The 13,478-nt window shown below is 44.9% G+C and overlaps 1 pseudogene; it reads left to right on the top strand.

Annotated features, from left to right (window-relative positions):
- Positions 1-447: 447 nt before the first annotated feature.
- On the top strand, positions 448-3,118 carry LOC132022303 (NEDD4 family-interacting protein 2-like; annotated as a pseudogene).
- Positions 3,119-13,478: the final 10,360 nt, after the last annotated feature.

A 13,478-nucleotide genomic window follows, 5' to 3' on the forward strand; every position in this document is an offset into this window, starting at 1 on the left:
GCATCATTTATGGCCCTTAGGTCTTGTACCACTCGATATTCTCCATTGATTTTTCTTTTCTTTTCTTTTTTAAAGAAATCATTTATTTACTTGAGAGAGAGAGATTGAGACAGAGAGAGAGAGAGAGAGAGAACCATCATGAGCAGGGGAGAAGGGCAGAGGGCGAAGCAGGCTCCCCACTGAGCAAGGAGCCAGATGCCGGACTTGATCCCAGGACAGCACAACCCGAGCCAAAGGCAGACGCTTAACCAACTGAGCCCTCCCACTGGCTTTTTTACTGGTAAAACTGGAGTGTTACAAAGAGAATGAAATGGTTTTAAAATACCATGTGTGAGAAATGTATCCGTAAGTGGTTGTAATCCAGCCTTTGTCTCACAGCCTTTGAGGCATACTGTCTTCTATAAGGCATAGCAACCGGACCCGTTGAAGGCCACTTGAACTGGTTGCGCTGTAAGAGCCCTTCCGGGGACGGTTCTGGGGCTCCACCTCGCGGCGGCGGACGCGGAGGCTTCCGCGGCTGCTGCGGGGGCGGCAGGAAGTGAAGCGGCCCGGCCGGGCAACCGCGGCGGCAGAAACGGAGGCGGAAGGGGCGCTGCGGCCACGACGTCGGCGACGGGGCTGGGCGAGGGGGGTCGAGCACCGAGAGGACTCGCCCGCTCGGAAGCCGGATCCCGAGCCGGGCGGGATTGGATCATCACCAGCCGGGAACTGGCCGCTACCAGGTGCTTCACGATGAAGAGGATAATTCCGAGTCATCTGCGGCAGAGCAGCGATCAACGTCAAACGCAGCGCCGCCGAGCGTTCAGACGGCTCCTTCAGCATCAGTCCTTGAAATGGACTCTTCTCCTCCACCTGACAGTACTATTACTGTGGAAGTACCTACCACTTCAGATACAGAAGTTTACAGTGACTTTTATGCTGTGCCACCTCCCTGCAGTGTTGCTACCTCCTTTCCTACAGACGAGGAAGCTGAGAAGGCCAAAGCTGTTGCCGTGGCAACCGCAGCCGCAGAGACAGCCCAGAGAATTCAGGAAGAAGAGTGCGGACCAAGAGATGACTTTAGTGATGCAGACCAGCTCAGAGTGGGTAATGATGCGATTTTCATGCTGGCGTTTTTCATGGCATTTATTTTCAACTGGCTTGGATTTTGTTTATCCTTCTGTATCGCCAATACCATAGCTGGAAGTTATGGTGTCATCTGTGGACTTGGACTTTCATTGATCAAATGGATTCTTATTGTTAGGTTTTCTGATTATTTTACTGGCTATTTCAATGGACAGTATTGGCTTTGGTGGATATTTCTTGTACTTGGCCTGCTGCTTTTCTTCAGAGGATTTGTTAATTATCTAAAAGTCAGAAACATGTCTGAAGGTATGACAGCTGCTCATAGAACAAGATATTTCTTCTTCTTATAGAGACTGCATCGACCAGACATTCTTTTCTTAAACCAATGTGAAAATTCCAGATAATCTGTAAACCTACAACTTTAATAGGATAGAAGGTGACTAAAAGCAGAAGACAAATTAGTGAAGAGAAGATAGATCTTCAGAATTGAATGGTAGGCAGGATGGTTTATGCTTAAAAGCCATTTCTGTTCATTCTCTTAAATATTTAAATTTCATTTGTTTTGCACATTTGCATATGTGCCCATGTAAAAGATTTGCATATACTTGAAAGAAACTATAAAGTTGTAGCAGTAAAGTCCAGTCATGTTTGGTTAATCAGTGTTCGATATAATTGAAAGGGGTGAGTGAGAAACAGTCTTCCAGCATGTAAATGCCATTGACTTCTGACCTGACATTTAGTATAATAAAAATGAAATTATTAACCATGTCAGATGCTTTAGTTTCTGGCTCCTAGATTCATCTAGTGACTGTACACATGAAATGCCCTTTGTTATATATAGTTTTTTTGAAAACTGCAGTGCTGATTATAGAAAAGCTTTGTCAGGTTTTTGAACATGATACTTACATTATTATTTAGCAAACTCTTTCTGTAAATAACCATGCATAAATTATTTTCTGCATTGTTTTCTTAGAAACTGTGTCTGGATATCTTTTCAATTAACTTAAAATTAAGTGAACTTAACATATAGAGAAAATCTGGATGTTAAAGATAGTTTGTTTTAGGACAGATTTTAAGAAGATATGGGTATTCCACATGTCCTTTAAGAGAACATCTTTTTGTTGTTTTCTTTTTAAGGGACATGCCAGATTTAGGGATTCTCAGTCGAGAACCTTGGTTTTTAAGATTGCCATCTTAGAGAGTCTTGCGGGAAGATATTGTATTAGATGTTATATTTATTTCATTTAAGACACTTTTTTTAAAAACATTTTATTTATTTATTTGACAGACAGAGATCACAAGTAGGCAGAGAGGCAGGCAGAGAGAGAAGAGGAAGCAGACTCCCTACAGAGCAGAGAGCCCGACATGGGACTCGATCCCAGGACCAGCGTCCTGGGATCATGGCCTGAGCTGAAGACAGAGGCTTTTAACCACTGAGCCACCCAGGCGCCCCATTTAAGACACTTTTGAAAATTAATTTTCTGAATAAGATATTCTCATTGGCATTTGTCTTTTAAAAAGCCAATAAAAGTATCTTTCAATTTTCATTGTAATAATTTTTTCTTTAGATGTTTAGTTTGTTAAATGAAACAAATCAGAACTTGTACTAATAGCTTCTTGCTTTATGATTGTAGAATTAACAAAATCATATCTTGAATTAAGATATGCAAAATAATCTGTTTTCAAGTTACAGAAATGTGTCTGTGGAATATGGGAGTGTGGTGTGTGTGTGTGTGCGTGTGGCAAGAGTATGCGTGTATGTGACCATTACTACAACTGGAATCTACATTCACAAGCTACTACATTTTGCAAATCATTTTATGTCTCATCTGTTTTCTTTTCAGTTCTATTTTTGTTTTTGAATGCCAACATTAAAAATGATGGGAATTACATCATCTTTTAAACTTAAAAATCATTTAATACAGCTATAGAGACATATAAAATTGGTTGGTTGTCTATAATTAGATACTGACTACTACTAAAAGATACATCTAAAACTATTCAGGAACATTTTTCCATCTGAAAAAATAAATTTTGCTTTATAACTTCTGTATTTCTCTGTATTCTCTGATTTCATTGTCTTTGATAAATAAAACATGCAGTTTTGTTTCGCTATTAAAAAAAAAAAAAAAAAGTAGCCCTTCTGGGGACATCACAATCCCAGACCTGTGGGTTAACTTCCTTCCAAATATCAAAAGGGGTATCAGGGTAAGGGTTTTGTACTCCAAGTGTTAAAGAGAACATACCATCCTCTTCTTTTGTAAGAGCAAAACTGCTGGGGTGCCTGGGTGGCTCAGTGGGTTAAAGCCTCTGCTTTCGGCTCAGGTCATGATCCCAAGGTCATGGGATTGAGCCCCTCATTGGACTCTGCTCAGTGGGGAGCCCGCTTCCTCCTTTCTCTCTCTGCCTGCTTCTCTGCCTACTTGTGATCTCTCTCTGTCAAATAAATAAATAAAATCTTTAAAAAAAAAAAAAAGAGCAAGACTGCTTCCTAATTTTTTTGATTTTTTTTTAAATGTATTTATTTGACAGAAATCACAAGTAGATGGAGAGGCAGGCAGAGAGAGAGAGGGAAGCAGGCTCCCTGCCGAGCAGAAAGCCCGATGCGTGACTCGATCCCAGGACCCTGAGATCATGACCTGAGCCGAAGGCAACGGCTTAACCCACTGAGCCACCCAGGCGCCCCAAAACTGCTTCCTAATTTATAGGTCAAACCTTGCTCAAGTAATGGAATGGGATGAGACAGAAGGGCCAGAAAACCATGAGAAAGCAATTGGCTTTTGTATTTACAAATTAGGGTCACAGTCTGATGGCACGTTTCAGTTTCCCCTTCTATACGGACAACTCTATGGCTAGAAAGACAAGTAGGGCCAGAGGGCTGAACAAAGACAGAGTAAGTGGCACCTGTATCCATACAGAGTAAATGGCACCTGTATCCATAAGAAAATTGATAAACCCAACTCCCACTTCTAGGGCAACCCGGGACTCAATCATCTTGACATCAAAAGAGCCAGACCAACCAGCCTCAGGGTCCTGTCATGGAGGACCCTCCAGTTCTGCTTCCTCTCTGGCAGGATGTGAGTGTCTAACCTCCTCTCTCTCTGGAGACAGGACAGTCTCTCCTCCAACGTCCTTCTTTTTTACATGCTGGACATGGCCCAGGGGTAGAGCCCTTCTTGGGACATTTACTGCTCCAACTGAAGTGGGAGAGCTATGTTCTTGTCTCGCGGAGTCAAAGAATGAATCTCACAGACATTCATTCTTGTGAGTAAAGCGATAGAGTTTTTATTAAGCAAGGGCACAGAAAGAAAAGCTCTCAGGAGTGAGAGGGGTCCCGACAGGGGAGCCACTGAGAGCTTTTTGGGTTGGTCTTTTATTGAAACTTAACCAGGGAACCTGTATCTTTTTGACTTCTCTCCTGACAACACCATTGATTAAGGTCTAGTGATAACATCTTTAATGGCTTACTTCTTTTCAGGGTTCTGGTTATTTTCTTTTGACCGCAGGATCCTGTCATAAATAAAGATTTTATTCGTTTATTTGGCAGAGAGAGAGATCACAAGTAGGCAGACAGGCAAGTGGGGGTGGGGAGTGGGCTCCCCACTGAGCAGAGAGCCCAATGCGGGCTCGATCCCAGGACCCTGAGATCATGACCTGAGCCATAGGCAAAGGCTTAACCCACTGAGCCACCCAGACGCCCCGAGACCGCCATAAATAAGACTTCCCCCTCGGACACCTAAGGCAGGGTGCTCTGGAGCGTTACTTGTCTCTGGTTTCCTTACACCTCCGCATTTGGGAGATTTCTATGAATCTGATCATGTAGCCCCTTACCTATCTCTCCCTCCCTAGCCCCGCCTGTCCCTTGCTCACCATGTCCAATCTGGCCGCATCGGAAGCATGGGGTCTCACCCGACCTTTCACCCAGAAGCGGCCCTTGCCTCCTTCTGGGTTAGCCGGGTGTCGTGGGAAGTTCTCAATCCTGGCAGCCAGTATTCGAGCTGGTATCTCACCCTCTAATTTAGCCCTCTGGTCGTTTTCCTGTTTTAATATCATGTCCCAATTACTAAAAACTCCTGTGGCCACCTCTAAGAGATGTTGAGTGGGCGTTTGAGGGCCTAAAGCCATTTTAGGTAGATGCCCGGTACAGACAGATTTATAAACTGCCTGTTTAAAATAGTTATTCCCTCAGGTGTCCCTGGGTCCAGGGATAGCTTCATCTACTAGGTGACTCCAAAATAGAGCAGGATTTTTATCAGCTCTTAGTGTGACTGCCTGAATTTTATTAAAATGCATACCTTTAGTAAAGCCTTTTCTCATTTCTTCTCTCAGGCAGGTGATCATACAATCTTGTTCCTCTCTTCCCTGACTAGCCTCCTGATAGTTCCAATGTGACTCAGTGTTTGGGACAGCAGCGGATAATGTTCTCTGTCCCTTGTTGTCATCAGCAAACTCTTGGGCGCCTACCCAGATGTGGTTGTTTTTCCCGTCAGGTGCAGCAGCAAGTTAGTACGATTGAGATAGATAGATAGATAGATGCAATTTTATATACATATATATATATATATTTCTATTTTATTATATATAAATTATTATACTATTTATATAATATTTTATATATACACACACATATATATGGCCAGATCAAATCAAACATAATGGATATTTGTTGAAAACCCTCAATAAATGGAGAAGGGTTTTCAGAATATTGTCTTAATTGTTGTTTTGACCCTAGTCTGCCCTGGAGAACGGGACGTGGACTCGTCTAGTGCCCATTTCTCCGTTGGCAACCTTCCAAGGAGGATATAACGCTGATTCAGGGGGAGCTCCAGGGAGGTAGGGAGTCTGCTCCTCGCGTGCTCAGCTGGGCTGGGTAGAGAAGGGCCTTCAGGCTCATAAGGAGAAGTGACAGGATCGAAGTCCTCTTCATTCGGAGAGGCTTTTGCTTCCTCCGACAACTCAGATTCATTAGTGCTCAGACAATCATTATCCAATACATCAGGAGGGGATTTGCTGGTCTGATTAGTGGCCGAACACATTCTGCAACAAGCCCTTAGGTCCGGAACCCGATCTAGAGGCAAGAAAGCCCAAACATAGAGCATCTCTGTCCATTTGCCCCGTTTCTTGAGATAGAGATCTAGATCGTATTAAAGTATACTGTCCCGTTAATGGGCCATTTTTCCTTGTCTCCTAAGGAGTATCGAGGTCATGCATTGTTACAGAAGGTTAGTTTCTTTTTCCTTAGATCTTTTTTTTTTTTTTAAGATTTTATTTATTTAGGGTGCCTGGGTGGCTCAATGGGTTAAAGCCTCTGTCTTCGGCTCAGGTCATGATCCCAGGGTCCTGGGATGGAGCCCGGCATCGGGCCCTCTGCTCAGCAGGAAGCCTGCTTCCTCCTCTCTCTCTGCCTGCTTCTCTGCCTACTTGTACTCTCTGTCTGTCAAATAAATAAATAAAATCCTTTTTTTTTTTAAGATTTTATTTATTTATTTGACAGAGACAGATCACAAGTAGGCAGAGAGGCAGGCAGAGAGAGAGGAAGGGAAGCAGTCTCCCCACTGAGCAGAGAGCCCAATGTGGGACTCGATCCCAGGACCCTGAGATCATGACCTGAGCCAAAGGCAGCAGCTTAACCCACTGAGCCACCCAGGTGCCCCACTTTTTCCTTAGATCTTACAATCCAAATTGTTTCCAGTGGGTTAGGCCAACCCAAGGGAGATGAAACTGAAGAGGAAACTGCCATGTTCCTGGAAAAGTAGAAACGGTTCATTACCAAGAAAATCACTCGACCCCGACTCCTGGGTGCTGTCCCACCCCCATTCCTGTGTGGTGTTCCCACGTGCCTGGAGTCAAGGCAACCAGAGGCGTCCCTTGAACGAAATCACTATGATCACTCCCTACCATAAAAGGCCTGTAGGAGGGAGGCCTGCCTTCCCCCAAATTCCCCATAGCATTCTAGGCTATGCAGGGTGCCGGCAGATGAACTGCCTTTTTGCCTTGCTGTGAAGGCCCCATTGTGTCTTGGCTTGCCTTTCCTTGCCATGAAGGCCTTGCCATGAAGGCCACAGAGAACCCACTGTTTTTAACCCATTTATATTAACTAGTAGAAGACATAGGCAGAAAACAGGCTCAGTTGGTTAAGCGTCTGCCTTTGGCTCAGGTCATGATCCCACAGTTCTGGGATGGAGCCTTACATGGGGGGTCCCTGTTCCACAGGGAGTCTGCTTCTCTCCCTCTTCTTCTGCTCCTCCCCTCGCCCCGCATCAGGCTCTCTGCTCAGCAGGGAGCCTGCTTCCCCCTCTCCCTCTGCCTGATTCTCTGCTTACTCATGATTTCTCTCTCTCTCTCTCTGTCAAATAAATTTAAAAAAAAAAAGAAAAGAAAAAAAAAAGCACCTTAAGTGTCAAGGGGAGATCGAACACTACTTACATGGGAGGCAATCCCAGGCAACAGGAGAAGCAGCAAAGCCTCAATCACAGGAGCAGAGAACAGCCCCTTTCTCCTCATGGCTGTGGTGCAGGCTGAATCTGGTGGCTCCCTTTTATATATAGGTTTTCTTTTTTTTTTTTTTTTAATATTTTATTTGTTTATTTGACAGACAGAGATCACAAGCAGGCAGAGAGAGAGAGAGAGAGGAGGAAGCAGGCTCCCCGCCGAGCAGAGAGCCCGATGCGGGGCTCGATCCCAGGACCCTGGGATCATGACCTGAGCCGAAGGTAGAGGCTTTAACCCACTGAGCCACCCAGGCGCCCCTTATATATAGGTTAAAGGGAAAAGTTTGGGGGTGGGGTTTGGCGGGGCAAGTACAGCCTCCCATGCGAGTAGCTGGACATTTTTCCACCCGGATGCTTTCAGGGGCCCAGCCCTGCCCAGGCTCCCTCCTCCTCACCCGAGCTAACTGTGGCCAACCAGTAAGCCTCTAGCCTGGATATGAGGACTGGACAGGGCTCACCCCTGGGTGAGAGAGTGACACAGGGCATTTATTCGTGACTGGTTTTCTTTCATTCATCTCATGCTTCAGTTTAATGACATTATTCTAGTGGATATGAGTTAGGAGGAGCTCCAAACTACGCAATGAAGAATTACAATGCAACAGTTGATCCGCAAGTCTGGGAGAAAGGGCCTGGGGGCTCCCCAGGGATGGAAGGGAGATAGCATTCCAGCTGGTCTGCACCCACTTGCATGCGCACGCGTACACACACACACACACACACACACACACACACAGAAATGAGTCTTATTAAGATGAATTCTGGGGTAACATGCTGTAGGGAGACGGGCTCATAAACAGACTGCAGGTGAGAATATAATTGGAGGGCTTCAGAATACATCAGCCCAAAATATGCCACGTGGACGTATTGATTATTTTGAATTAAAGGTACTTAAGAGGGGTGCCTGGGTGGCTCAGTGGATTAAGCCGCTGCCTTCAGCTCAGGGCATGATCTCATGGTCTCATGGTCTCATGGTCTCAGGGTCCTGGGGTCGAGCACCCGCATTGGCTCTCTGCTCAGCGGGGAGCCTGCTTCCTGCCCCTCCTCCCCCCCACCCCACCTACCTCTCTGCTTACTTGTGACCTCTGTCTGTCAAATAAATAAATCTTTAAAAAAAATAAATAAAGGTACTTAAGAAATAGCAGGTACAAGAAGGATAATCTGACCCTCTTTTACCCTCCTGAAAGCAGCTAAACATCCAATGTGAAAGGGACCTTCCTTGGCCAGAGGGTAGAAGGCATCCTTATCAACAGAGACAGAAAATTTAGGGCAGAGAAGGCTGTATATAAACAAACTTTGCTAAATTAACCCTTATCTTCCCAGTTTCTTCACCATCTCTTACCCCTACCCCCAACCCCTCCATTTTGTCAATACTTGACAAATTTCTTGTTTCTTTGTCTCAAAGGTATAAGAGCTTCCTGCTCTGGTCACATCTTAGGGTCTTCGTTCTCTTGTGAAGACCCCCATGTTCATGTAAAACTTCAAATGTGTGTGCTTTTCTCCTGTTCATCTGTCTGGTTATCAGTTTAATCCTTGGGCCCAGCCAGAGACCGAGAGAGTAAAGGAGAATCTCCTCTCCCTTACAATATTTAATATTTTCTGTATCAAAACCCTTAAAAGTATGAGTCCCCCAACAATTCTACCATTTGGTTTTCCTTAATAAGATAATTAGACAAGGATACCAAGTTAGCTCTTTAGATGTGTTTGTTCTGGACTGTTTATAATAACCAAAACCCACAAACAATCTGGAAGTTCAAAAATAGTCTGGTCTAGGATAGACTAGGGTAGGGTCCCTAGTTGCAAGCAACAGAAAGCATTTCTGACTGATCTAGGTGGGAAAGGGATTTATTAGATTTATTATCATGTAGCTTTAGTTTTGCAGCTAGGAGTGGAGGGTACCTGGGCCATGGGCAGGGCTGGTGCAATGGGCTCACCACCGTGCTGGTGTGCACTTCCAACCCCACCAGTGCCCAGCGCTAGTCATCACCACCAGCTCCGCCCGGCCGCGGGTTTCTCTAGCAGTGCGCCATCTTGTTGCACCAGCTGCCTCTACCAGAGGGCCTCCAGGGTTTCTCTGCTTTCGGGCCACCAGCTTCTAGCTGGAAACATGGGGTATGCGGGCCATGGGCAGACTCTGGATCCCATGCCGGTGCCCCACCGCCAAGGGAGCCCAGGAACCAGTTGGGGACTTTTGGTTTCTATAAAGGGAGGCTGGCTCTGCTTCTCCTTGTGCTGGAAGGGAATTTGGATACTGAGAGGCCAAAAAGATTGTCAAATGTGCACCAGATTAGGAAATAGGTAAAATGAGTGATGATACCTGAATAGAAGTGGGATGCTCTTGTAAGGGGGCTGAATCTGAAACTGTGAACCTGATTTTCCTAGCTGAACTTGATTCTTACCACAAGCGCCCATTCAGCCAGAGGTGGGGTAGCGGGGAGAAGCAGTAGTAAATTAATCTCAGAGAATTTGTGGTTCCTCTCCTGTGGGGTGTATCTAAATTCCGGGGGAGGGTGGTCCTACCTAGAGTAACAGCAAACACACTCTGCTCTAGATTTCTCTGCCTCTTGGGCAGTCTATCATCCCACCCACCACAATTTGGCTCGGGGCAGGGGGAATGGACACAGCTATGTTCAGCCCTCCTCACCCCGCCCTCTGTCACTCTGTTGGGTCCAAGTCTGGAAATATTAATCTGACCTCCAGAGCATCAAAAGACTTGGGCGCCTGGGTGGCTCAGTGGGTTAAGCCGCTGCCTTCAGCTCAGGTCATGATCTCAGGGTCCTGGGATCGAGTCCCGCATCGGGCTCTCTGCTCAGCAGGAAGCCTGCTTCCCTCTCTCTCTCTGCCTGCCTCTCCATCTACTTGTGATTTCTCTCTGTCAAATAAATAAATAAAATCTTAAAAAAAAAAAAAAAAAAAAGACTTTCTCAGGGGCACCTGGGTGGCTCAGTCATTAAGCATCTGCCTTTGGCTCAGGTCATGATCCCAGGGTCCTGGGATTGAGTCCCAGGTCGGACTCCCTGCTACCCCGGAGGTCTGCTTCTTCCTCTCCCACTGCCCCTGCTTGTGTTCCTGCTTTCTCACTATCTCTCTCTGTCGAATAAACAAATAAAATCTGGGAAAAAAAAAAAAAAAGACTTAACTCAGATTCCTATATTCTTCCAACTTCCAAATCTATGGATAAATCTATGGATTATGCTTGAGTTCCTTCAGCTCTCCCTAAGGGTTAGGCTTTGGAAACACTGAAGAGAAGAATCAACTCCCTTTTCTCTCTGCTTTCTGCCTCTCCTGAGGCAGTGAATGATGAATACCCTAGCTGACGGAATGGAGAAAGAACCAAGGGAAAATGAAGAAATATCAGTAGACATTTCAAAATATTATCCCCTTACACTTTGTACCTAGATGGTATCTTTTTCAGAATAGTAAAGTTAAGGTTTTAAGTTCAAGCCCCATGGTAGGTGTAGAGATCTTAAAAATAAGATCTTAAAAATAAATAAATAGGGTCCCCTGGGTGGCTTAGTGGGTTAAGCCTCTGCCTTCCGCTCAGGTCATAATCTCAGGGTCCTGGGATCGAGCCCCGCCAGCTCTCTGCTCAGCAGGGAGCCTGCTTCCTCCTCTCGCTCTCTCTCTCTGCCTGCCTCTCTACCTACTTGTGATCTCTGTCAAATAAATAGATAAAATCTTAAAAAAAAAAAAAAAAGAAAGAAAGAAAGAAAGGAAGGAAGGAAGGAAGGAAGGTAGGGGCGCCTGGATGGCTCAGTTGTTAAGGGTCTGCCTTCGGCTCAGGTCATGATCCCAGCTTCCTGGGATTGAGCCCCACTTCGGGCTCCAGCCCCACAGGGGCTCCCTCCTCAATGGGAAGTCAGCTTCCCCCTCATCCACTCCCCTGCTTATGTTCTCTCTCTCCCTGTCTCTCTCTGTAAAATAAATAAATAAAATTTATTTTATTTATTTATAAATAAATAAGCCTGAGTGGCTCAGTGGGTTAAAGCCTCTGCCTTCAGCACAGGTCATGATCCCAGGGTCCTGGCATCGAGCCCCGCATCAGGCTCTCTGCTCAGCAGGGAGCTTGCTTTCCCCTCTGTCTCTGCCTGCCTCTCTGCCTACTTGTGATCTCTCTCTGTCAAATAAATAAATAAAGTCTTTATTAAATAAATAAATAAGTAAAATTGTAAAAAAAGGAAGGAAAGAAAGAAATGTAAACTCATGACATGCTAATATAAAATAAAGACATGTTAAAAGTTTTATTTGATTCATTTATTACTGAGAGAACCAGTAAGATATAAAAATTATTAACAAGGAGAATCCAAATAACAAGCACATGTACAAACACTCAGGATACTGAGATGAATTTGCTGATCATAGAGGCAAGACTGGTCTCTTTCACCGGATGAAATTAATTGCATCTTTACTGGAGAAAATGCATTTACATGTTTGTAAACAGGAATCATTTACAATTGCCATCAATTCTCCACATTACATTTTATTCTAGAGAGTTACAACATGAATAGAGATGGTGAAAGACACAGTCTGAATAGAGATCAGGTAAGCCCAGGAAGGTGCAAGCTTGGCCTTCCACAGAAGGTCCTCCTAGGGTTGAGGACCACAATACTAAATGGGTGTTATAAAACAATGGAAATGGATATTTTCCCAGTTTTTTTTTTTTTTTAAGATTTTATTTGTTTATTTGACAGAAATCACAAGCAGGCAGAGAGGCAGGCAGAGAGAGGAAGGGAAGCAGGCCCCCCGCCCAGCAGAGAGCCCTATGCGGGGCTTGATGTGGGGCTCGATGCAGGGGCTCGATCCCAGGACCCTGGGATCATGACCTGAGCCAAAGGCAGAGGCTTTAACTCACTGAGCCACCCAGGCACCCCTTATTTTCCCAGTTTTGAAGCTAAAGGTCCAGATCAAGTTGTCTGCAGGGCTATGTTCTCTCTGAAGCTGCTAGCAAAGAATCCTTCCTTGCCTCTTCCCACTTCTTGCTCCTGGCAAGCCTTGGAGGTCAATGGCTTGTAGACATCCCTCAGCCTCCATTGTCACATGGCATTTTCCCTGTGTATCTGTGCCTAAATTTCTCCCTTCATATGAGGACACCAGTCATATTGGATTAAAGCCTGCCCTAATGGCCTCATCTTAATTTGACTAAATCTGCAAAGTTCCTATTTCTTACCGTTCTGGAAATGGGAAGTCCAAGATCAATGTGCCAGTATGGTCATGGTCTAGTGAGGGCCTTTGTCCTGCTCTCCTGGGCCTCTTTTATAAGGTAGTAATCTCATTCATAAAGGCTCTGATCTGATGACTTAATCAGCTCCCAAAGACCACACTTCCTAACACCATCATATTGGGCATTAGGATTTCATAATATGAAATTGGGCAAACATTCAGCCTATAGCAGAGCCCAGTCTTAGAAGGGCCCTTATCATTTCATGGCTTTTCTCTCCGGGAACCCCACCAGGTTCTCAATGGTAAAGACTAAAGAGGATTCCCCTTATGTTTCTGGAATGGTAACCACTTTGAAATAAGTCCAGAGGGTTCTCCAAAATAAGGGCCCTCCAGGGGGCCTCTTCTTTCCTGAAGGAAGAGCTATTAGCCAGTTCTGACACTGTCTTTCCTCTGTGTCTGATGTAAAAGAAGGGAGAAAAAAGGCTGAGAAATGCTTCTAAAGGTCACCACCCAGGGACGCGGGACTGCTAAAAAAATAAGATTTAATCAGAAGATTATGGAACACTTCCCTTCCCAACATCTTTCCACCACATCAATAGGCTCTTAGATAGTAACAGCGGATTATAACTGGGAAAGCTGCAAATCAGAGAGTCTATTTAAGAAGGAATTCTTAGGGAAACCCAAAGATAACAAAGGAAGGAAAAACAAGGAAATTAGAGGAAACAAGATGTTGGCACTCACAGCTATACCAATTATTAAATACAG

Source organism: Mustela nigripes, chromosome 7 (assembly GCF_022355385.1).
Source record: "Mustela nigripes isolate SB6536 chromosome 7, MUSNIG.SB6536, whole genome shotgun sequence".
Lineage (NCBI taxonomy): Eukaryota > Metazoa > Chordata > Mammalia > Carnivora > Mustelidae > Mustela > Mustela nigripes.